The sequence below is a fragment of the Dama dama genome, chromosome 24, assembly GCF_033118175.1.
Source record: "Dama dama isolate Ldn47 chromosome 24, ASM3311817v1, whole genome shotgun sequence".
Classification (NCBI taxonomy): Eukaryota; Metazoa; Chordata; class Mammalia; order Artiodactyla; family Cervidae; genus Dama; species Dama dama.
Window position 1 is genome coordinate 37428700 of NC_083704.1, and position 26685 is coordinate 37455384.

Sequence of the window (26685 nt, forward strand, 5' to 3'; positions counted from 1 at the left end):
ACTGGAGAAGGAAATGGCAACCGATTTCTGTATCCTTGCCTGGAGAATTCCATGGACAGAGGGGCCTGGTAGTCCATGGGGTCACAAAGAGTTGGACATGACTTAGTGACTGAGCACACACAATGCTTAAATCACACTTACGCTGTGTGAAATGCTATTCTGCAGCCACTGGATTTATCAGCCCTTCTTGCTGGGGTGAGTAGGGTTGTTGTCTGTGTTTTACAGGAAGCTAAGGAACAGAGTGATGAAGCATTTGGCCAGGGTCACCAGCTGGTAACTTAGAGAGCTTGAATTTATTTCTGTCTCTTTTGGTCTTCCCATCTCAGTCTGTCTCTCATTGAGAAAGTTTTTCAAGCATTGATCAGATTAATTACACCGATTTTTTTCCCCAAACGTAGGAACTACCATGTGTCAGACCCCGTGCCAGAGACAGGGTAAGTGAGGAACAGTATTGCAAGTCGATCTCCAGCAGCTCACAATTTGAGCTGGAATTTGAAACCAGGTGTGCCTCCAAGGGCTTTGCCTTTAATGATTCTGCTAAGTAAAACAAGCTTCCTTTTGGCCGGTTTTTCCCTGTCCCTTCCAGCACCTCTCCCCCTCTCTTCCTGGGCTCTTTGCTGCCCCCACTGGCCATGCTGTGTCCTGCAGGCCCCTTGTTCTCTTCCTGGTTGGCCAGCTATTGTTTTGCAAACCCACCTAGCCACCACATGTGACAGGGGCAGAACTGGACAGTCTTTAGAAATCTGGGCTCTGGTGTCACTTGCCTGGATTTAAACCTTGGCTTCAGTTGTAACTCTCTGTGCAACCCTTTCAGGTGTCCTTGTCCATAAAATGGAGAAAATATCACCTGAGCAGTGTGTGGGAAATGTGTATACAGTTCACAGCACAGAGTTTGACACACAGGAAGTTTTCATTAGCAAGGATCAGCTATTGTGTTTATTGCTATTTATTTTGGTTGTTGTTATTCAACATGTGTGTCATTAGGGCTGTTTCAAATGCATGGGCAGCTGAAAGCCTTCCCATATTAATTCCTCTAGGACAGACAATTCCTTAATAACCCCAAGAGTTGATCTTTAGTAGGATAACCTGGCTGGGGAGATATTTGGGGGCAGGGTTCCCTTCCCCACTGCCTTTGATCATGCCTTTGCCAGCAGCCAGCCAGCCTGCGTTAATACCTTGAACCTCCAAAGTGAGCTCCACAAGTGGTTTAACATCCATTTTAACATCCACACAGAGGAAAATACCTGACAACTCTTTCCTTTCAGTTTTGTTAATCTCTAGCAGTTTTCTGAAGCCCAGAGAGGGTTTCCATAGGGCTTTCCAATTTTCAGGGTTTTAACAGAAGAACGGTGAGTTTGAGCTCTTGGGGCTTAAAGGGACAGCCAGGAATCCCAGAGCACTTGAACGGGAGCCAGCAGCACCTTGGTCCTCCTGTTTTCAGCTCAGCCCGTTGTTAATTCTCTCTGAATGCAGCAGCACACACACAGATGAGGAAGGTTGATTAACGGCATCCTGCTTGCTTGCTCATCTGGTCCCAAACACTTTGAAAATGCAGTGGGAAGAGGGTGGGGGAAACCAGGGGTGTTCACTGTGCAGAAAAAAAGAAATACCCAGTATAGTGTTGAATGTCCCATTTTGCACTGATGCTGCTGTTTTGCATTTAATTAGTGGCCAGTCGTTAAGTCAGGCATGTAACATTTTGGTTGTGTCCTTGAGCGGCTACAGTCTTTTAATCACAGCCCCCCTGCCCCACTTCTTTTGATGTACTATTCTGCAGGCAAATAAAAAGACCCATATTTGATTCCACGGGACTGGTAAAAGTAGAAGGAGGGTTTGGGTTTGTAGGTCTTTCCTGATGTTTCATGATTAAACGGGCCCTGGCAGGTGAAGAGAAAGAAATTGGCTTGTGTAACCCTTTAGGAGAAGGTTTCTCTTTAATGTCTCGGGAAGTGGAAAACAGACGATGGGGAAAATAATAGAATGGCAATAATGGAATAAAGGTGCAGGAAATATTCTGTGAGCCTGGACCAAAAGAATGAACGAGAAGGATCAGTGATTCACCCGAACGTGGCGGATGAAACATTGATCCAAGGGAGCTTACCAGGAGGGGACTGATGCCTCTGAGGTGAGGTGCAGAGAATTGAAATGATTTCACGGAGCTTGGGCTGATGAGTTGGGTGCTAGAGCCCTTCGTGTGGGTAAGAAATGTATTACTACTAATAAGGGTTTTGAGCCAGGGTAGCCCTATCTGCTGACACATACATCCCAACATACAGACACCCTCTCCAGGAAGGTTTGCGGCATTTTATTTTTCTGTTTCACCTTGTTAGACATACTGTATATACATCAAGCCATCTTCCTTCCCTCTCCCCCTCTTGCTACCCCCCGAGATTACAGGTATTTCTGGGTCTCGCCTCTTTATTGGTCCTCTGGTTATTTACAAGTCATGCAGTGGGTGGTGGTGTCCAGCATATAGAAGACTTTCAAATATTTGTGGAGCAGATGATTTGTTTGGGGGATTCTCCTCTGTTAGAGACGTCCTCCATATTAGGGAATCCTCTTCTGAGGGTCTGGCTTCCAGTTGCTGTTTGGTATATATGTGTGTGTCTGCACGACCTGTGTGACCTCTCTCTCAGCTTGTTTCTCCCACTGTGAAACAAAGTTGATCATTTCCATCACCTAGGGTGAATGTGAGGGACACGTGACCTCACATAGGGACCTCGTCCGGCACTGTGTCCCACACATGATGCCTCCACTTTCCTTTTTACTCTCTCAGTCCAAAATCTACAGGGAATGTTCTTCTTAAAAAAAAAAAGAAGAGGAACATTAAGTTCTAATGGACAACAAGCTCTCAGTTGTTGATGTTTTCTCTTTATTTTATGAGAAGATGATAGAGATGTGGGTGAAAGCAGCAAGAAATGTCCAAATGCAGGCTTCTATAGGAAAAAAGAAAAAGGATTGTAGAGGATTAATCTTTGCAGTTCATTGTATTGATTGGCTTGGCATAATTGCTCATCTCTCAAATATCATCTGCCTCTTTGCTCTCGGCAGCAAGCTGCTAGGAATATGAACAGTGCCCTTACTGGGTTTTGAGGTTACCGTTATTGAAATGTAAATTGTGTGGGAGAGAGAGATATGGAGTTTGACCCTCTTTTTGGGAATGTGAAATTAAACTGAGCCAATATTTCAGGCCAGATCTATCATCAAATCTTTTTTGCATGCTTAGTAACTTAATGGGAGGTAAGAGGATGTTCACCAAACAAGTAAGTACGAAGCATTAAGTTACCCTTTTAATGATGTTTTATTAGGACAAACCTATGAGGTTTGGACAATGAAATCTGATTACACGTGGGATTTGGTGCTTAATTAAGTGTGTAAAACAAAACTCATAGATAGTCAGAATTGCTCTCTGAAAAATCCCATAAGATATTTTTGTGTCAAGAGGAGTATCTCCATGGAGAAGTCTGGGCATTCAAATATATTGAATAAATGAATGTTGAGTGAATTCTGCTTAGAACTATCAAAGTTCTATAGATGGGTGATGGGTTGAGAGGTCTTAAGTATTTCTCTGGCTTAAAGGGTGGCCTTGCTTCTCTTTTAATCTTAAGCCTCTTTAACCTAAATCTATCCTACTAGATTTGTTGTTGTGAGGTTTAAACAGTATCATGGAGACAAATCTGACCTTGGTTACATTCTAAAGTGAGTTTGTATATTATATGTGTCTGTAATGACTCCATTGTGCTCGTAGGGCCTCATTTTTATAGAGGTCAAGCTGCTGTGTGCTGAGTGACCTGCCAAGGTCATTGTCACAGACATTAGGTTGTCCCACAGGATCGCCACCTCCTAGTGTTCACACCTTTCTATAGTGGCCTCCTCTTGAGTGTGGGCAGGACTTGATTTGATTCTAACCAGTGGGATCCAGCAGAGGTGATGGGGTGTCACCCATTGTGATTATGTTACTTTATGTAAACTGTTTGCTAGCAAACTCTCTTTGATGCCTTGGATCTATAAGTGGAATGTTGGGGAAGCAGTGTGGCAGAGAAATACACATGACCTTAAGGAGCTGAAGGCACTCAGCCTGAGAGGCAGCAGACAGCCCAGAGGCTGTCAGTCCTGCAACCACAAGGACGAAGGAATGAATGCTGCCAACAGCCATGCGAGTGGAAAGAAGGTTCTTCCCCAGTCGAACCTCCAGAGGAGAACCCAGCCCTGGTTGACATCTTGATTAAGCTTCATGATACTCTAAGCAAAGCACCCAGCTAACCTGTGCCCAGACTCATGGCTTGAAGAAACTATGAGATAAAAAGTGTGTGCTGTTTGAAGTCACTAAGAAAACTCACATGTAGAAATCCGTTATACAGCCATAGGTGTCTGATTAGTCCCACAAATAGCAAGTGTCAGGACTTAACGCAGTTTCATCTGATGATAGACGTGAGGCTCGTAGCAGATCTGGAAGGACCTCATATGCTCTGGCTGCCTTTTGGTGGATGTCTGGCTCTTGCACGATGTCCCTGGAGGTGGTCAGCCAGCTCATGTGGGACTCCTCCTGAATGCAGGAATTAATTGTCTTTTGAGGCATTTGTATTCCATTTGGATTGCTTTCTATTTTGATTGATTGATTGCTTTACTTAAGTATTTCCTGAGAGCTTCCTTGGTGCCAGGCAGGGTGCTAGGTGCTGGAGGTGGGTTCAGTGGCCACAGGTTCTGATGTTGTCATCATTATTAAACACTTATTTCTACACACCCATGAATTTTATCTTACTCTGATTTCTGTGTGTCCTAGTTTTGTCCAATGGACTCCAAAGAATATTTCTAATCCCTTTTCCATGAGACTGCACTTCGGAGATTAAACACAGTTGTCATTTTGGCCCCCTGAGTATTTTTTTCAGGGTTGTTAACCTCCCAGTCAGTTCTACCATTTGACATATGGCTCTGTTTAAGGTTCTGCAGCCTAATACGGTAGCCAGGGGCCATAAGTGCCTACATAAATTTGAATTAATTAGAATTAAGTAAAACTCAAAAAAAAATTCAGTTCCTCAAGCTATATGAGCCACATATCAAGAGCTCAGTTAGCCACATGTGGGTAGTCACTACCGCACTGGAGAAAGTCAAAGTGTGAGTTGCTCAGTCATGTCTGACTCTTTGTGACCCCATGGACTGTAGCCCACCAGGCTCCTCTGTCCATGGAATCTCCCAGATAAGAATACTGGAGTGGGTAGCCATTCCCTTCTCCAGGGGATCTTTCTGGCCCACGGACTGAACCTGGGTCTCTTGTATTTCAGGCAGATTCTTTACCATATGAGCCACCAGGGAAGTTGGAATAGAACATTTCTTCATGGCAGAAAGTGGTCTGGGTCAGGGCTGGGCTAGAATTCCTTCTCCATCCTGAGCGTAGATGCTGAATGAACCCTGGCATTCTCACACTGACCTGAGTACTATAATGTCTTTGGTTCTGTTACAACTAAGAGTACAACTGAACTATATGTTTTTCTGATTGTAAATGATATACTTTTACTAATGAAACATAAGATCAAAGTAATAATTTTAGCAGCCATTTTGTATTCCTCATTTTTAATTCAGAACCCATAAGACATTTATGAGCAGTCTCTGCCCGGGTGATATGAGATAGCAGTGTTTCTTTTTTTTTTTCCTGTAGTGTAGTTTGTCTACTTCTATTTTTAGACCCAAGCTTCATATTTAGCATTTACCTCTGGAGAATGTAATTTTGTTAGATTTCAACGAATTGGAATTTCAAATGTATTGGAATTTTTTTCAGTTTTGCTTCAAATGTTTCAGAATTGTTGTTATCCTTCCAAGCTTCAGTTCACCCCCAGATTTGACTGGAATGCCAGCAACATTGGCATCCAAGTTATTGATAAGAAAGATGAACAGGATGGGACTTTGGATGGAGCCCAATGGCATAACATTAGAGGCTGCAGTCTAAATTGACATAGATATAATTAAGCAGAGGAAAACTTTGATCTGTTCAACCCACTTACTTTCATTATGTCTAGCCTGTAATTCCTTATTTTTACACTGGAATTTTATGAAAAACCTGGTCAGAGTATCTTGCAGATTTCTGAATTTTATGACCCTTCCAGGCTCTTTTTGTTATAAATTAAAAAAAAAAAAAATGAAGTATAGTTGATTTACAGTGTTGTGTTAGTTTCAGGTATATAGCAAAGTGATTTAGTTACACATATATATTCTTTTTCAAATTCTTTATCATTTTAGGTAATTACAAGATAATGAATATAGTTCCCTGTGCTATGTAGTAGGTCCTTATTGTTTACTTATTTTTCATAGTGTGTGTATGTTAATCCCCAACTCCTAATTTATCCCTCTTGCCCCTCCTTTCCTATTCGGTAAGTTTTGTAACTGTCTCTTGATTGTCAGTTTCTGTGAGGATGGCGAAGGGGAATGAGCATTGTCTGGTATTAATTATTCTTAGTGAATCCATGCACATTCCAAGTAATCCTCACTGTTCCCTGTCCCCCCACCCCCCACCCCATGTTGCTAATGGCATCTGAAAAATTTCAGTTGTGAGATTCGCAGATGCTTACTCAGTTATCATTGGCAGAACCTCTGTTTTCCTTCCCTTTCATTCGCTGGTATGTTTCCTCTTCTCCAATGTTCTTCAGAGTTTGCCAGCGATGTTTTTGCCACCTCCCATCTTATGCCGTCAGTGGCATGGAGTTTCATTCATCAGGGCCAGGAAGCTCGGACTCATTCGGAGAAGGGGCAGGCAGTCTGACAATTTCTGCACTTGTTTTGGACCTCAATCCCCTCTGACTAGTGTCCCCTGTACTCTTTATGGAAAGCATCTCACCCCTCTTGACAGAACACGGACGCAGAGTGGAGGTTGGGTAATTCCGCCTGCTGTCACCGTGAGCATCGCAGCACCCCCTCTGTGCAGCAGACCGATGTCTTGGTGGTGTTCTCCTTGCCCTGAGTGTAACAGAAATAGCCCTTTTGTTGTGCTGCACATTTTCTGCTGGGCTCAGCTCATTCCAGCCTTTTGCCTTCCTGACACTCATATCAGAGGCTGGAAGATTTTTCATTTGAGGATCGAGGCATTCTCCAAAGCAGATGACTTGAAAGGAGCCAGCTGGATAGAAAGCTACTATATTGAGAATGGCAGTTGGTGCATATCTTTGCCTCCACCTTCAATTTGAATAATGAGCATTAATTTCTTGGACCACTTTGGATATTAGTGGAGGATCAGTTTCTCTAAACTTTCTCTCCCTTCGCTCTCTTTTTTCCCATCTCGTTAAATCACTCAGACAGTAAAAAGAATCTGCCTGCAGTACAGAAAACCCGGGTTCGATCCCTGGGTGGGGAAGATCCCCTGGAGAAGGAAATGGTAACCCACACCAGTATTCTTGCCTGGAGAATTCTATGGACAGAGGAATCTGGTGGGCTACAGTCCATGACGTCACAGAGTCAGACATGACTGAGCAATTCACAGTTTCACTTTCAGATCACTTTATTGAGACCCTTTTCTGGTGGGTGTAATATACTCTGGGGAGTGGTTTTCAGATGGCTGTCAGTTCTCATGAGATGGGGTTTTCTTTATAGGCAGGCTTCCAACACCTTTGATGTGCTTCCACCATGGCAAGTCAGCCGTGAGGTGCCCGCGGAGTTAAAGTCCTAGAGTTCGTGGTTAGGAGACAGACTCTGGAGTCAGACCCTGCCTGGTTCAAATCCCATCTTCCCTAATAGTCTTTATGATCCTGGTCAAATGATTAACCTTGTTGCATTTGAATTTCCTCTAAGGAGGTCCCTACCTCAGAAGACTGTTGTGAGGCTCGAATGAGTTCATGTATAGAACAAGTTTTCAGCACTATATTTGGCACATGAAAAAGAAGTCAAAGTTGACTCTGGCCCCATGGAGTGTAGCCTGCCAGGCTCCTCTGTCTATGGGATTTCCCAGGCAAGAATATGGGAGTGGGTTGTCATTCCCTTCTCCAGGGGATCTTCCTGACACAGGGATCGAACCCAGGTCTCCCCTGTATTCCAGGCAGATTCTTCACTGAGTCGCCAGGGAAACCCATAGTTAATGCTAAATAGAAGCTCTCTAATGGCAGCAGTTAGGATTTGCATACTGAATCTTTCAAGACTAAAAGTCTCCAAATAATTGAAATTAGAGGGCAGTCAGGTGGCATGATCTTGAATTCTAATGCCCAGAGAGGGACACATGAAATCAGTACCTGGTGTTTTGTTATGTGCATCAACGTTATCATCAGCCAGGACAAGAGAAAGGAAAGGAGATGCAGAGCTGGCTTGGCCACTTTGAGGAAGGACAATCTACCCTTTGAGATGCGTCGAGCCCGCATCCTGCTTCCTTATCTGACCGACTGTGTACACAGAAGGTTACTTCAGTTCAAGATACCGAACCCCACTGCTCCTCATCCCCTGTTCTTAAGATGGGAAAGTACTTCTTTATGGTTTGCTTTTGTTCTTTTCTTTCCCAAATGCCCTGGGACCATAGGCCCTTGCGGACTTCCTCTTGGGTTCAAGCCTGGTTGATGCTGTGAAGCTCCAAGTTCAGTGATCTGTGGATGGAAAGGTGGAGAGGAAAATTAGAAAAAGGAAAAGAGAAAAGAAACACTTTGGTGTAGTTGGAAGTCTGCCTAAAGAGAGGGTCCTGTGTGTTGTCTAAAGTTTGCTACCATCTGAAAACAGGTTTGCTTTGCAAACAATTGGCTTCCTCTCAGACGACCGAGGAAATCTCTTGTCTGTAATAAATGCTCTCCTCCACCCACCCAGTGGAAGGATGCACTGACTTGAGCTCTGACGGGCTTCTTGGCACCTCAGGGCCTTTGCCCCTGCTGTGCCCTCTGTTTAGAAGCTCTTCTTTGCCTGTCCCAAGGTAGATGCCTCATCTTTCAGGCTCTTAAGTCAGAATGACATTTCCTGGCTCTCCTTGCTGACTTATCCTCTCTGCCTTCTCCCCTCTCCTCCTCATCCTTTCTCCTGTCATTTCTGTCAGTATCTGAGATACCCAAGTTTCAGATGGCTACTATCTGAATACAAGGTGGAGGAGGACACAGACCTCACCTGTCCTGTTTATTGCTAGGTGTCCATATCTGGAGACAGTGCCTAGCACGTAGCTAGGGCTCAAAAATAGTTGGTGAGTGAGTGGGTTTTAAATTTTCATGCAGACATAGGTGAGTGAGATTAAAAGGTGCAAACTTTCAGTTACAAAATAGATGTCACGGGTATGAAATGTACAGTGTGGGGCATACAGTCAATAACTACATCATACTTTTGTACGGTGATGTACTGTAGCTAGACTTGTGATCATTTAAAATTGTGTGTTGTCGTTCAGTCACTCGGTTCAGCCCATGTGACCTCATGGGCTACAGCATGCCAGTTTTCCCCGTCCTTCATCATCTCCCAAGTTTGCTCAAATTCGTGTCCGTTGAGTTGGTGATGCTATCTAACCATCTCATCCTCTGCCGCTCACTCCTCCTTCTGCCTTCAATCTTTCCAAGCATCAAGGTCTATCAAAGTACCATGTGGTATACCAGAAACTAACATAGTGTTGTAAGTTAGTTGTAATTCAGAAATGTACAAACTCAGAGAAAAAGAGGACAGGTTTGTGGTTACCAGAGGCAGGGATTAGGGAGGAGGGGGGGTGTTGGAGGGAGGCAGCCAAAAGGTACAGACTTCCAGTTGTAAGATAAATAAGTACGAGGGACATATAATCCCATGGACAGAGGAGCCTGGTAGGCTACGGTCCATGAGGTCGCAAAGAGTCGGACACGACTGAGCGACTTCACTTTCACTTTCATCTTCAGGGATGTAATGTACAACATGATACACAGACTTTTCACTGCTGTACGTTATATCTGAAAGTTGTTAAGAGAGTAAAGTTTTAATAGCTCTCATCTCAGGAAAATATATCAATTTTTTTTCTTTCTGTAATGTTGTATCTATATGAGATGGTGTATGTTCACTAAACTTAACTGTGCTCACCATTTCATGATGTCTGTAAGTCAGAACATTGTGATGTAAACTCTACATGTGTGTGGTGTCATATGTCAATTCTATCTCAATAAAACTGGAGGAAAAAAAGTTAATGCAGGGGAAGCTATTCCAGGAGAAAAAAGCTGACATCCCACCTTCACTCCGGGTAGCAGGTAGCTCTGGGACCTTATGTCCCAACACTCAGCTCCCGCAAGTTGCAAAGGACCGTCTGAGCAGGTGGAGAGGTGGATCAGTGTGGAGATGCGGACACGAGGTACCAGCGAGAACGAGTAGCCTATGCTCTGTCCCTGGCATTCGCTCAGCATCTTTTCCACCTTTGTCATGGGGCCTTCTCTGATGTGATGATGTATAAGCAGAAGTAGCCCAGGAGAACTGGGGCGTGGATCCCTCCGATGGAAAGCTGAAGTGTCAATGCTCCCACCCTCTGCTTGGGCGGATGATTCTGGGAGTGATTCCCTTGGCTTCTTGGGAGGCTCTGGGGAATCTAGCTGCCCTTACTCCTTCAGTGACCTCAGTCACGTGCTCTCACCTTATGTCCTCGTCTCAGGCTCTACTTTGGAAAGAACCCACCGGAAGACCCCATTCACACTGATAGCTTCACTTCCTTGTTGCCTGCCCTCTGTCAGAGCCTGCACAGATATTTACAACCTTTTATGAAAGTCTCAATGAATGTTTGCCTGGGAATGTGTTTTATCTCTTTCAGGCTGACAATGGTCTCTTGGACTTCTGAGACTTGTTATCCTGGAAACCTAGAAGCTTGGTCTCCTTTTTCTTATAGTTGTTCACTCTGCTAGCCCCTCAACTCTCCCAGTTCCTTTCCTGAAGACACAGTCGTGAGATCCAGCTCACTTTTGCTTTCCCATGCGTATTTATAGCACTGGCTTTTAGATGGTGGGCCAACTTTTGAGTTGCTTGCTTTGAAATAGACTTTCTGAAGGACTTCTGGAAATAATGAGGCCATTTCTACACTGGCAAGTTGGAATATATTACAGATAGTGGTTGCAAGAAGTACTTGAAACGATGGTGCTGTCTATACAGGGCAAATCATTTTTTTTTTTTTTAACCTTCCCCAGATTATTCTGCAACTGTTACCTGGTGCTTTTGTGACTGGTTTATATCCTATATGGAAGTCATTGCATCATCTGTCAGTTTTCTTCGAGACTTCTGAGGCAGTACTGGAAGAACTGATGGGTGAAAGGTTTGGCTTATGTAGGGTGGTGGTGGGGAAAAGCGACAAGGCAAATGTGATACAGCACATTGAACTTAGAGTTTTGCCAGCTCCTACGATGGAGAGCCTGTAAGCTCTTCTTTGCCGTGGGTTCCCTGGGAGGCAAAGAAGAGGTTAAGCCAGGGGATCCTGTCTCAAAACAATGTCTTAAAACACAGAAAACAAAGTTCATAGGATCACAGAAGAAGTCAGTTCTACAGAAATGTAGTGATCAACACATTCCAATTGTTCATGACACAGAGCAGGCATGCTTCTGTAGGAACGCATGCAACGGCACGATCTCCAGGCAGGTCCATTAACCCTAGAATTATAAGGTGTGATGGACACATTTTGAGGTATTTGCAACAGACCGTCATGTGACTTGAAAATACCTGTGCTTTCTGCTTGTGATCAAGTCCTAGGAACTGCTAAATACCCCTCTGGTTTGTTGCAGACCTTTATAATTGAAGGGACTAATGAGGCTCAGGTAGGAGTAAGTAAAAATGAAGATGTCATTTCCCCCCCTCATCCCAGGTCATAGACCCCAAATTCTCTCCAAGGACCCCTGATTCAGAAGCCCTGCTCTCCAGATGGCAGGCGCTTTATGGTCTGTGCCAAAGCTCTTGTTTGCCAGGTGAGTGGTGGTCTTTTGCTTTAGCATCTGCCTCGTGTGTTGGCTGAAGGAAGACATCGCCCAGCACCGTGCCTGCTGCTGTTACAGGTCAGGTGAATGTTAAGGACGAGAGTGATGATGCTGGCTTCTTATCTCTCAGGATTCTGGTCTCTGCCTTTTTTTTTTTTTTGGTTCCTTTCATCTATTATAGAAATGGCCATTGATTGGGAGAACCAATGGTGTCTGAAATTACTTATTAGATGGAAAATACTTTAGAAAGGGATTTTACTAACTTGGTTTGTCAGGTTTTCCCTGCTGATTGCTACTGTGCAGAATGTCGTAGAGTGAAGAGGCCAGCCTGCATCTTGTTTTCCTTCCCCCCACCCCTTTTTTATGGCTGCACTGCACAATTTGTGGGATCCTAGTTCCCCGACCAGGGATCGAACCCTTAACCCCTACAGTGGAAGTACCAAGTCCCAACCACTGGACCTCTGGGGAATCCTCTACTTTTTGTTTTGGCATTGTGTTTTTGTATCCAATAAACTTCTCTTTATTGTTGTTTAGTTGCTAAATTGTGTTGGACTCTTTGTGATCCCATGGACTGTAGCCTGCCAGGCTCCTCTGTACATGGGATTTCCCAAGCAAGAACACTTGAGTGGGTTGCCATTTCCTTCTTCAGGGGATCTTCCCGACCCTGGGATTGAACCTGTGCCTCCTGCATTGCAGGTGGATTCTTTACTGTTGAACCACGAGGGAAGCCCAAGCTTCTCATACCCATATATAAAAATATATAAGAACAAGGGAAGAATATTACAAGAGAAAGCCCCAAAGACAAGATTATAACTGGAATGTGCATACACAAAGTGAGCTGTCTAGGTATTGACCCAAAGAAATGATGGTGGGGGTAAAAGGGAGGGAGGGGTGAATGCCTGGTTCTAGACATTGGAAAAGTGTGCCTCACTTGAATCCCCCAGTAACCTGAGAAGTTATTTTTTAAATCCATACTCAAGATGAAGAACCTGAGGTTAGGAAAGATTGAATGATTTGCCCATTGAAAGGCTATGAAGGGGTGCAGATGGGAATTCAAGATTTGGGATGGCAAGACATCTGTCCACCTTCCAGTGGGTCCCCTTTTAGTAGAGTGGCTGAAGTGAGCTTTTGCAGTTTGTTTCAGATTTTACATATGAAGAACATGGTTCCTGGAACTTCTTTGGCAGTCTAGTGGTTAAAGAGTTTGCCTTCCAACCCAGAGGATGTAACTTCGATCTGGTTGGGGAGCTAAGATCGCACATGTCCCCTGGCCAAACAAACAAAACATGAAACAGAAGCAATATTGTAACAAATTCAATAAAGACTTTAAAAAAATCAAAATCTTAAAAAAAGAAAAACATTGTTCCTTCAGGAACCCAGCCCCATCACATGACACTTTGTGCAGTGGTGGGAATGTTCTGTAAATTTGACTTCACTTAAGTTCATTTAAACTTTAGTGACCTCACATGGCTAGCAGTTACCAAATGGACAGTGCAGACAGAGTGGCTCTTGCATTAGAAGGCTTGGGTGGGGAACCCAGCTCTATCACTGATTAGGTTTGCCACCTGGACAAGATAATTCCTAGAGGTTCAGTTTCCCTATCTATGAAGTGGGATAGTTCTCTTTGGATTCAATTAAAAATTCATTCCAGCAAGGTCAAACAAAGATGAAAACTGTTACTGATTTTTGAAAAGTTATAGCCATTCTTGAGAAACCCAGGAGAAGGGATGAAGGCAAGCCAAGGAAAGGCTAAAAACAGAATGACTTTCAGGGTCATGATCACGCTCTCCTGGGTCATGTCTACTCTTGGCACATCACGGGCTTTCTTTGACCCCGCTGTAGGTGATGAGAGAAGCCTGACCACTCCCAACCTCCAAATGTGTGTCTCCCTCCTTTAGCAGCCTGTTCTAGAATGATCAGCTGCTCTCTCGGTCTCCATTCTAAGTTCCAGGACAGGAAAGTTCTCTCGGCTCATGTTAGAATTCTATTGTTTCTGCTCCCTTGGCCCCAGTTACCAAAAATACTTTGGCATTGACTATAATTGATGGGTTTTCAGGGAACTCTGTCATTTTAATTAAAGGATGAAGGTCCTATAGGTCACAAAGATAGATATGCAGCTTTGTGCATTTTTATGTTAAGCAGCAGATGATGGTAATCTTTATTTTCACCCACATTTCTCCCTTCTTAGGCCCTTGATACCTTAAGGGCCTAAGCTCGTCCCTGGAAAGAGAAATCATTCTTGTTCACCGCCTGTGTTTTTCTGCTTTAAAAGTCTGCTAACATGTGTGTTGTGTCTCTTGTGATTGGAATTATGGGATCATGACCTAATATTTCATTATATGAGTGTCCTTGCTGCCAGAATGTTTCCCCGATGCCCAAATGAAGCATGATCAGTGAATTCTTACGTGGAAATGTGAATGCAACGTAGAAATGTCTTAGAACTCAGGTTCTGACGACGGTGCATCACATCTGGCTCCATGTGGGCTGTGTCTTTTTTTAGAGCCAGAATAAGAGGAATGGCCTCACAGACCTTTTCTAAGTCAGTGATGTCAAACCATAGGAGGAGCTGAAGATAGCTGCTATGAAAACGAAAAGATTTTTCCAGATGAGGAAAACAAATAATTCAGAATCTATTGTCAGTAGATAACAACTTGTGATGACACCCAGAAGCCTGAATTTTGCTTTTAAATTTCATAATAGATTTTATTTAACCCACCGTATCTAACATACTATCAATTCAACAAGTAATGGATACTAAAAGTTACTAATGAGGGGCTTCTTTTTTGGTTTCAAATGTTTATGATTCTGTGTGTTTTTTTGTACTTCAAGTGCACATTAAGTCAGATGGTAAATTGTGTTAGGCATTTCATTTATTCCGTAGTGTTTACATAAGAAAAAGTGGATACGTGACTGAAATTATGGGACCTTCCTCCAATATGGCCAGTTGTTAGGAAGACTCTTTCTTAACAGCTCTGGTATTTAAATGGGAGACACTCTGGGTTGGACTTTCTGTACTGTGAAAATTCCAGTCTTGAAACAGCCTTGGCTAACTCCTTTCCACTCCCTTTTTCTACTCTACCTTCCCCTTTCCTCCCATACGGGGACTCTACCTGTTTCGTTTGGAACCCTGGGCCCACTGCTCACTTGCCTTGTGCTCGTGGGTAACTAGAGTTACTTTCATTCTCCCATGTTGGAGATTTAAAACAAAATGAAGTAAAACCGCCCTGTGGGTTGTTCTGAGGGTTCTATGAGATGAGAAGTGATGGTGTCTGTTCTAATGTTAGCCTTGGTGTACCCAGCGCTCAATTCTTATCTCTATGTCAGATTCCTTGATTCTCTTCTTTAGACTTAAGATACCAAATAGATAAGACTTTCTAGTGTTCTATAGGTCCTGTGAGCACTTTTCTGGATTCTTAGATTATATATTATATATGTGTTAGTTTCTTGGCTGTGTCTGACTCTTTGCGACCCTGTGGACTAAATAGCTCGCCAAGGCTCCTCTGTCCATAGAATTTTCCAAGCAAGAGTACTGGAGTGGGTAGCCATTCCCTTCTCCAGGGGATCTTCCCAACCCAGGGGTCAAACCCAGGTCTCCTGCATTTCAGGCAGATTCTTTGCCATTTGAACTACCTGGGAAGCCCATGAATGTAATATCAGAAGGAGTGATTGGTTATGAGTACTACTGGCTAGGACTGATCTTTGTTAAACATGTGTTCTTGGGCCCCTTCCCATCCCATCCTTTATCACCTTGTCTTCTGGGTCCCTTGACTGCACTCACTTCTCTGACCTGCAGGCACTAAAACTTGTTTCTCACATTCTTACTCAACTTAAACCAAACCTTATGTCCCTGGTCCTGTTTGCTCAGACCATGCAATCTACCAGGAAATTCATCAGTGAATCCCAAAGTGATTTACCGCCTGTTAGTTTCTATGCTATGTAAGTCTTGGTAACATTTTTCAATTTATTATTTTGAAATAATGCTTTTCCCTGAGGTAACCATGCCATGGTGGAAATATTGAATTTTGGTCTGGTAAGTAGAGTGGGTTGAAAAAAGGGAATTACAGGAAGAGACAGTTAGAACATGTTGGACCTGTTAAAGCATATGGTGTCTTGTTTACATATTCATGTATTTGTATCTGTCCCCATCAAAGCAGATTTGAGAAAACTCATAAAAATATTTTATGAAATCAGACATAAAGGGAAGATAAGGACAACTAAGCAGAAGGTTTGCCGATGATATGCTTGGTGAACGGTCCTCTTCACTTACTAAAGATGGACTCTAAATTTGACTCTGAGCTTCCTAGTGGCCAAAGTGAAGAGTAAAAACAATGGATTATAGGATGTACAGTTGCAGAGATAAAAACTAGTATTCTTGGTACCGAGATCTGAGACTTGAACCTTGCATGTTAATTCAGTAGTTTGACTGCACAAGGAGTGTCTAAGATACCCAGCAGTGTATGTGAGCAAAACTGTTCCTAAAGAGGCCTGACCTCATTATTGCTCTGTTCTCCAGACATCTGGCCAGATTCATTCTCTTGTATTTCTAGGTTGAGACCTTAGTCTGCAGTAATCTCTCATTTTTCTACTTTTGCTCCCCAGAGGGAGCAGCTTGAGAGCTCTTGTGCAAACCTAAACCATCTCCCATTTGTCTCCTGCTTACAGCTCTCACATTCCATTTGGAACCAAATCCCAACTCCACGCTGTTAACTGCAAGCTCACTTGTGATCTGCTCCTGGGGCCTCCCTGATGTCACCCCGTACCCTCTTTGCCCTCTCACTGTCCTCCAGCACCTCTGCTTCTGACCACAGCCAGCTTGTTTTGACTTGAGACTCCTACAAGGCAGAGCTGTTTCTCTTCCTGGAACACTCTTCCTCCAGAAGTCACATTCTATCATTTGTCATCATGTCAAGATGACCTTCTCAGAGAGGCCTTCCCTAAGCACCCATGGAGCCTCTCTTCCTCCAAACCTAGCCGATTTCTGTTACACTATTGACTGTTGTTTTCTCTGTCATACTTAATCTGAACCCACAGTTACCTTCCAATGAAGATTCATTGGAAGGACTGATGCTAAAGCTGAAGCTCCAATACTTTGGCCACCTGATATGAAGAATTGACTCATTGGAAAAGACCCTGATGCTGGGAAAGACTGAGGGTAGGAGGAGAAGGGGATGACAGAGGATGAGCTGGTTGGATGGCATCCCTGACTCAATGAACTTGAGTTTGAGCAAGTTCTGGGAGATGGTGAAGGACAGGGAAGCCTGGTGTGCTGCAGTCCATGGGGTCACAAAGAGTCAGATACGACTGAGTGATGAACAACAAGAACAGTTCCGTTATTCATACTTGTTTACCTGTCTGTCTATAGTGCAAACCCCAGGGTACCCAGGACCTTGTCCATCTTCCATGCCTGGCACCCCACACAAGGCCTGGTCCAAGAATTGATCAAGAACTACTTGTTTAAGGAGTCATGACGAGGTGACCCGTTGAGTGTGGGATAGGACCTGGGAGACTGCTGACCTGCTCTGTGTGACTTCCGCATGGGGTCAGTGCACCACACCTACCTCCTCTCCCCCCTTTCTCTGTGTGGTTTCCTTTAGTGGCCCTTTCTTCCCCGCCACCAGATCAAATGAGGACAAGACAAAACAAACTCGCACATATGTGCAGATCTTTTCCCCTCAGCAATGACCAACCAACCAAACCAAATTTTTTGAATTCCTGAACACCTCTTTACTCTTTTCCCCAAACATTCCTTTTTGACTCCTGTGTGTTATCTCTTCCAGGAAGTCTTCCTAGATTGCAGCAGTCCTCAGTGATCTTATTCTTCTATTTTCATTATTCCAAAAGACAATAGTAAATTTTTTTAAACTTTTTATTTTGTTGGAGTATAGCTGATTAACAATGTTGTGATCGTTTCAGGTGAATAGCAAAGGGACTCAGCCATACATAGACATGTATCCATTCTCCCCCAAGCCCCTCCCATCCAGGCTGCCTCATAACATTGAGCACAATTTGCTATGCTATACAGTAGGTCCTTGTTGGTTATCCATTTTAAACACAGCAGTGTGTACATGTCCATCCCAAACTCCCTGTCCTTTTCCCCCATCCTTCTCCCTTATCCACCATAAATTCATTCTATAAATCTGTGTATCTGTTTCTGCTTTGTAAATAAGTTCATATGTATAATTTCTTTTTTTTTAACTTGGACAAAATATTTTATTCATTTAAACTATGACTTCAGTTATGATTGTTCCCAGCAGGATTTGTATCTGTGTAAATAGTCATATAATGATTTTTTTTTTTGAAAAGATGAGATAGGTGATCTCGTTATGTTATTTTTTTTTTAATCTTAAAAAAATTATTTATTTATTTGGTTGTCCTGGGTCTTTTTTTTTTAAAGAGCAATACGTTCATCATTTTTATTTTATTTTATTTTTTTTCCCAATTATTTTTGTTAGTTGGAGGCTAGTTACTTTACAATATTGTAGTGGTTTTTGCCATACATTGACATGAATCAGCCATGGATTTACATGTGTTCCCCATCCCGATCCCCCCTCCCGCCTCCCTCCCCATCCCATCCCTCTGGGTCTTCCCAGTGCACCAGCCCCGCGCACTTTTCTCATGCATCCAACCTGGGCTGGCGATCTGTTTCACACTTGATAATATACATGTTTTGATGCTATTCTTTTTAGAGTCCACGTGTAAGGGTTGTCATACAATATTTTCTCTTTCTCTTTCTTACATCACTCAGTATGGACAATCTCTACGTCCATCCAAAGGCAATGGCAAATATTATTGACCTGCTCTCTTGGTTGCCCCATGTATGTCTTTTGCAATTGGTTTGTCATTTTTGGATAGACAGGAATTAGTTTTATTCTTGATTTCCCTAAGCATATCCTAGTATTAAGCCAGAACTCAGTAGGCTTTTGTATATATAAGCTGAATGTTTAGAGTATCTTTAAGTAGCTTGGAGAGCTTTGATAGATAATATCATGGATTTGTGTTATAAAAGCAACAGGGAGAACCAATAAATATTGAATCTCATTAGACTTGTGTTTATTATGTGTAGTTTTCTGCATAAATAATTACCATTTCATTTAGAAGCTTTTTACCATATTTTGATTTGACTTTTTTGTGATGTAATTTAAATTGCTCTTTAACTTATTTAGTATATTATGCTTCTTTTAGTTTGGTTTGCATACTGTTTTTAAATGACTTTATTAAAAAATGAAAACATGCACTTATAATAAAATACCCATTATAAATCCAGTAACATGTTAGCACTTTCAGAAGACTTCCCTTTTTGCCACGAGAGGGCACTGTTGTCAAACAAAAGATGAATTTTTAAGGTTGGAAATTTAATAATGGTTCTGATAAAGCTTTTAAGAAGCATTTATCTCACTAATGGATTAAAATGGTCAATATTGCCTGCGATGGGCATTGTCTTGCTGTGCAATCCTTTCAAAGTTGAATTTACTGTGTAGATATATTCATGAGCTGTGTGTTATCAATAGCTGAATCTTACCATGTTTTCCCTACAATGCTGTGAGTCATAGTCATAGCTGGTGGTTGAACATACATTAGTAATTGTGTCATTGAACTATATTAGTTTACAGGTGAGGAATTAGGAAAGCATAGAAGTGAGATGACCATTCATTTGGGAGTGAAACTAGAGACTTTATTCATTTATTGAACAAAATGTATTTAACACCCGTGGTGTGCAGAGTATTATGTTAGGGGTTAGCATAAAAGTGAAGTAAGATAACACTGCCTCCGCTCAAGAGGGTTGCATTCTGTTTGTAAATGGCCAGCTCTGACCTGAGCAATGTAACTATTGAATAGTCACGGAATTCTATTTTTGCATTCTATTATATACAGCTTAGGGCTTCCCTGGTGGCTCAGCTGGTAAAGAATCTGCCTGTAATGGGTTCGATCCCTGGGTTGGGAAGATCCCCTGGAGAAGGGAATGGCTATCCATTCCAGGGTTGCAAAGAGTTGGACGCAACTGAGCAACTTTCACTTTCATTATATATAACTTGCTTTATTTTTTATAATATAACGTAGAAGTTAGATCATATCACACAAAAACTTTTAAAATAAAAGTTCAGGTGCTTGGCAACTTGTGAGTCGCCTCCAAAATATTATGTTGGTTATTTATTATGCTAAATAAAATCCTTAGACACTGTTTTGATGCTTTAAAAAATGAGAAATGGGAGGAAAATTTCCAATTAAAACCTGGTCCAATTAAAAGAAACCCTTAGACATAAGGATAATTGGGCCTTCAGAGATTTATGGCTAAATTGCCATTACTGCTCACATTAGTTCAGCCCCAGACCTGGGCAGTTTCACTTGGACAACAAGCTGTGGAATTGTGTTGAGTGTCCCTGAATTTGGTGAGTGCGTTTTATATTTTATGTCACTTGCGGGTTTGTTTTCTGTGTTTTGTATAGACTGACTGTCAATGAACCATCGTCACTTAGTGATGATTGCTTTTGGACAGTCCATAGTCACTTGTAGGCTAGAGTTTTTCTTCACTCACAAAGGCACTGGCCGTACTTCCATTAGAAAGGACCACATCACTGCATGGAAATAAAGATGCTGCATGGTTGTAAGGAATTTCTCAGTTCTTACAGTGATAGAGTGTGAACCTTATGAGATCACAGTGTGTCTATTTAATTTGTTTAAATCATCTCTGACCAGAAGGGTCCTTTTGAAGAACTCTACAACCTAATTTAAACAACATGGTATTGGCAACACTTGAAATTAAAATGCCATATGTAAAATTTTACACAATTCTGTACCAGACACAGCTATTGTCTTTAATGACTCACTTAGAATCTTTTAAGTTCTAAACATGTTTACAGCGTGTTGTACGATGAAGAAGTAAGTTCCTCATTGATATTTTTAGGCCGCAGTAGAAAAGCAACTTAATGGCATGAGTATACTGCACTTTGACAGAGAAACCTGTCCTCTTGAACGTGTGACAGTAAGCATGCTCTGAATTACAAAGTAATTCCACGCATCATGTGATAGTTATAAGTGAGAGCTCAGCTGAGGCTTTAGCCGAGTGTCAGGGCTTGAAATACATTCATAAAAGTGTCGATAACCTATTAAGTACATTTACTTTCATCAGAAGCCTTTTAAATATAAAATGTTCATTAATACTTGTCTTGTTCCTGCGTAAATTTGTCAAGAGAGAGGTTGCACTTGGTTTGCATACTTTTGTGGAAAAGCGGTTTGAGAATTTTCTAGAAGACAAATCAGTGTGCTTGTATTATATAAACAACTAGAAATGGAAACATATTTCCTCCTCTCTGTCTAAAGAAATGATGAATTATTTCACGGAGACAACTTCTCTTTCAAAATTTCCATTGGTTGTGAGACACAGTTCTTGCTTAATGGGACCATGTTTTTACCCCTTTTCCACTCATAAAACTCTGTTTTATTCGTCCAAAACTCAGGTTGCTAGTTTCACCTCTGGAGGATAGAGGTGAAATTTCTCACCTCTATCATCTTCTACCTTGACTGATTTGAAATTAGTGTGAAAAAATAATTTAATGCGATGTTTAACCTTGTTTAAGGGTGTCACCGGTTACATCATTAGCTGGAAAAATTAGTCCTACTTGTTCCCTGATACCCAAGGGGCTGAGAACCACAGTTACCAGGCCATCCCAGTAGATCCCACTCCAGGAGGTCAGCTGCACTAATGGGGAATCTGAAAATAGCTCATTATTCAAGCATACCTACTCTGCTGGTGAAGCAAGATGGGGCTTGGAAACCTCCTAGATGAGTGGGCAGGCAGGAAAGGGCAATGGTGCAAGAGTGTCTATTTGGTTTTTCAGTGAGAATCTACCTTGCTGTACTGTCAAAAATTGCTTCTGGATTTCTTGGCAGGAAATGAGCCTGCATGGATGCACAGACAGAATTCCACTTTGGTTTGTGTCAGTGCTGAATTCCTTCATAGAAATTGACAGAAGTCATTTAGGCTTATGTTCTGGCTCTGCTCTATTTTCGCCCAAGTGTCTTTGAGGAGTTCTGATCTAAAGTGTGGTTGTTTTTCCATCGTTTGAAGAATGGCAGCTTAAGTGCTCATGGTCTTCAGAATTCTTGCATGTTTGGTCTTAATTTGGAACGTGACCTTAAGCCTTGAATAAACCTGTAGTAAGACAGAACCCTGCAGCAAGTCAGAATTACTGTTCTTCACCAGCTTTTCAGAGATGAGGCAAAAATTATTTAGGGGTTAATAAAAAATAACAGAGGCTCCAAGCCAGGATCTGGTCCTCATTCAGTCCAGTCGTCTACTCATGTGGGTCCACAGACAAAATTTTTACTTTGAGCTTGATGACCATTGTCTTGAATTCCTGAAGGCAGAGTTATTTTCAGTCTATTTAAAAAAGCATGAAAAGGACTAATTCTCTTTGAAAATATGTTGATAAGAATTGAAACAGTAGATTCCTTGGTGCTAGATGGCTTGCATTTGAATCATGGCTTAGCCACTTTCTAGCTGAGCGACCTCGGGCAAACCCCTTGACGTATCTGTGTCTCACTGTCTTCATCTGCATAGCAGGATAGAAATAAATCCTACTTTTAAGTGAGTTATTATTTTAAGGTACTTGCACCATGAATGAACCATAGTAGACACTATGAACGTGCTATTTTTTCTCATCGAATACATTTTTAATTAATAAGAGAAGTTAGAAGCACATAGTATCAATCTCCTATACTTCTATTCAACTGATAGACTTTTGACCAAAACAACACATTGAATAGCAACAGTTTTTCAATATTATTGAATGTTATATTCTATTAAATGTCCTTGGAGATATTTTAGTTACATGAGAATATTGTATGAACAGGTTGAGAAATGGTAAACCAGTATGACATTTTTAAAGGAATAGCAAAAGAATACACCCAAATGTGTTTACAGAAGGTGTTTCTATGAAAGTGCTTTTTAAATAAAAACAAATGAACTTCCTCTGGGGTCTTCAGTGAGTATTAAGAGAGTCAGATGAGCCAGAACATTTCAACTATCAACTCCTCTTATGGTTTAAGAATGGTAATAAGTTCTGAATCATTTTAGTATATGTGATAAACTGGTCTTTTTAGTGAACATCTATTGTCTTATTTTGATATAATTTCTGACATAATGAAAAGTTGGAGGAATAGTACAAAGAATTCCTAGATGCATCAGTTGCTTACATTTTGTTCATTTGTTTTTGTGTTCATTCATTCATTCGCTTTTCCTTCCTTCCTTTCCTCTTCTCTCTTTCCTCTCAGAATCATTTGACAGTAAGTTCGAGACAGTTGCCCCTTTATTCTTAAATATCTCAGGGTATATTTTAATAACAGGAACATTCTCTTAACTAATTTAATATTGATATGACACCGTAGTGTAATCTATAGGCTATATTCAGAAATTGTTATTTGTCCCAGTAATGTCCTTTGTAGATAAATGTGTATATGTATATGTGTGTATGTGTGTGATTGTGCATGTGGTTCATTTGAGAATGACTATGCATGTGTATTTTTTCAGATCTAAGATGCAACATAGGAGCACCATTTCATTTGTTCGCCGTGTATCATTCCTTAATTTGGAACAATTCCTAAGATTATTTTGGTCTTTCATAACCTTGACAGTTTTTAAGGAGCATTTACTTTGCAGAAAGTCTCTCACGTTTGAGTTAGTCAAACGTTTGGCAGTTTTCCTCGTGATTAGGTCTAGGTTTAAGGTCATTGTGTATGGTGGTTTTAAAAGGAATGTGGTATTTCATCACTGTAGAGTTTTAGAATGAAAAGATAAGAACGTGATGCTGCATAAACTGCCATCTGTGGAGTGAGGTGGGTATAGCAAAACTGACGTAAGAGATATTCTGAGAGTGGTTATCTACAACAAGTCAATAACTGTATCCCCCAAAATAATCCTTTTAAGAATTCACTCTGCTAATAGTGAAGGCAAGTAGATCAAGAGAAAAGAAAGGCAGAACCTCACTATGTCCTTGATAAGAAATCAGGTGTAGACTGGCTTCTTTCTTGGGTACAACAGAAATAAATTAAACATCTGAAGAATGGTCTCCTCTGCCTGGGAAGCTCCAAGTTTCTTGGTACCAGGAAACATGAACAGGCATCCTGCTCTTTTGTAGAAGAGTGACTGTCTCCACATAAGACCAGTGTGTAAGGTGAAAGATGAAAAATGTAACCCAGCACGCAAATGCTGTTTTTTTTTTTCTCATTTCAACAGTGACCAGACACATTTAAAATCGTTCTTAGTCTAGATATGGCAATGTCATTCATCATTGTAAACACCCAGACTCTTTAAAAATGAACGACTTTTTAAAAGTTTGAATATTTTTATTTTATTTTAGTATTATATAATATAATAATATTGTATCAATAAGTAATAATATACTTACTGAAGTATTACTGATTTACAATGCTGTGTTAATTTCTGCTGTATAACAAAGTGATTCAGTTATGTGTGTATGTGTATTTACACACACACAGAATATATATTCTTTTTTAGATTCTTTTCCATTATGGTTTATCACAGGAGATCGGATATAGTTCTCTGTGCTGTATAGTAGGACTTCCCTGGTGGCTCAGATGGTCAAGAATCCGCCTGCAATTCAGGAGACCCAGGTTCGATCTCTGGGTTGGGAAGATCCCCTGGCGAAGGGATAGACTACACACTCCAGAGTTCTTGCCTGGTGAATCCCATGGACAGAGAAGGAGGAGGAGGGGACGACAGAGGAAGAGATGGCTGGATGGCATCACCGACTCGATGGGCATGAGTTTGGATCAACTCCGGGAGTTGGTGATGGAGAGGGAGGCCTGGCGTGCTGCAATTCATGGGGTCGCAAAGAGTCGGACACGACTGAGCGACTGAACTGAACTGAACTGAGGAAAAGGAAGGGCTTAAAGTGGAATGATAGAAAAGACTGTGCCATTGTTGGAAAACAACCTAGAGGGAAGTAGAGTGACTGGAAACTCATGATTTTGGTGTTGTGCACAAAAGCACCGATGGTCTTGAATGTACTAAAGTTCAGAAATGACAGGAAGGAGTTAATCCTTTTAAACAAGTGCCTAGGGTACACTCAGGGAAAATCTGACTGAATGAGTTACTGCTCAGCCTAAAATTAAACTCCTGGCTTTTCGTCTAGCATGTGAACTATTGGATCACATTTGTTTTCGCTGATGGATCCTTTTTTTTTTTTTTTTTAACGAATTGAAAAGAGAATCCCCAGTGGTTCCCTTTATGTGAAGAAAACAAGATAAATATTAGCTAGGAAAGGTCATTTTGGTTTCCAGTATGTGGGGAGTTCATTAGGATGGGTTCTGGTAAATTACACTGTGTATTTCTTTCCGATAACAGAAGGTCACGTTGTGCCCTTGGGTGGATATCAGGACAAACATACTTAATAAAGTTGGAGGATCTGGGAGATGAACATTATCCTGTGATTTCTTTTCCAAGTATCTTACGTTTATACAGTTACTCAAAGCTGCTTCTCTCTCATAGAGCTAATCACTCACAGCCTCCTCTGTGTCTCCTGTGGCCCCAAAAGGATGGATCTCAAGCCTGTCACCTAAAGAGGACTCTAGACAAACATCTGTAATTACATCTAGGGCATCCAAAGAAGAGAAAACTATCAGTTGTATTTTGTGGTGCATTTGCAATGGGTTCAACAGGATTCGATAATGACTAGACTGTGGAGCAAGGATCTTTTGTAAAAATAATTTTATTTATTTTTGGCTATGCTAGGTCGTCATTGCTTCGCAGGCTTTTCTCTAGTTGCGGCTAGTTGGGAAGACTACACATTAGTGGTGATGCACAGGCTTCTCATTGCCGTGGCTTCTCTTGTTGGGGGGCACAGGCTCTAGGAAGCACAGACTTCACGAGTGCTTGGACTCTAGAGCACAGGCCCAATAGTTGTGGCACACAGGCTTGGTTGCTCCATGGCACGTGGGAATCTTCCCTGACCTGGGATCGAACACGTGTCTCCTGCATTGGCAGATGTTTTCTTTATCACTTAACCAGTTGGGAAGCCTGCAAGGATCATTTGTATGTCACATTTGCAGCTTAAAGATTTAGTGTTGCCCATCATTATTTCTCTTTGATCACCATCCCTTGGAGGGATGTACTTAACTCAGTAATGTTAAAAATGGGTAGTTTCATGTTCCTTTTTTTTTTTTTAGTGTCTTTTGGTTTGGAGTTATCTGAATCCTTCTTGAAAAATGTTTTCATTAAGTAGAAATGAAGGTTTGTGCATTAAAGGAGCATGTTAAATCTCAGTTATGGTGTTAAAAAGTGTTTTTTGTATTGTTGTGTGTTTTATGTTGGAAAAATTTTTGCCTTCTGTATCCCATCAGCATTTTTCAAAAAGCATCCTTGCAAATTGTTTTATACCTGTGTTAGTGAATGAGAGAAAGTTGCTCAGTCGTGTCTGACTCTTTGCGACCCCATGGACTGTAGCCCACTTGGCTTCTCTATCTGTGGAATTATCCAGGCAAGAATACTGGAGTAGGAAACCATTCTTTTCTCCAGGGAATCTTCTCAACCTGGGGATCAAACCCGGGTCTCCTGCGTTATAGGTTGATTTTTTACCATCTGAGCTACTAGGGAAGCCTGTATATATAAAGCCCATTCATTAAAAAGCAATTTATTTATTTTAATTGGAGGATAATTACTTTACAATATTGTGGTTGTTTTTGCCATACATCAACATGAATCAGCCACGGGTACACATGTGTCCCCCGTTATAGATTATTATATAATATTGAGTCTAATTCCTTGTGCTATACACTAGGTTCTTCTTGGTTATCTATTTTATACATAGTGGTGTGTCTTGCAAAT

General features: G+C 41.6%; 1 protein-coding gene across 2 annotated transcripts in view; it reads left to right on the top strand.

Moving 5' to 3' along the window:
* The window catches only part of TAFA4 (TAFA chemokine like family member 4), a 174177-nt gene that overhangs the window by 18979 nt on the left and 128513 nt on the right, over window positions 1-26685 (top strand). The window lies entirely within an intron of this gene.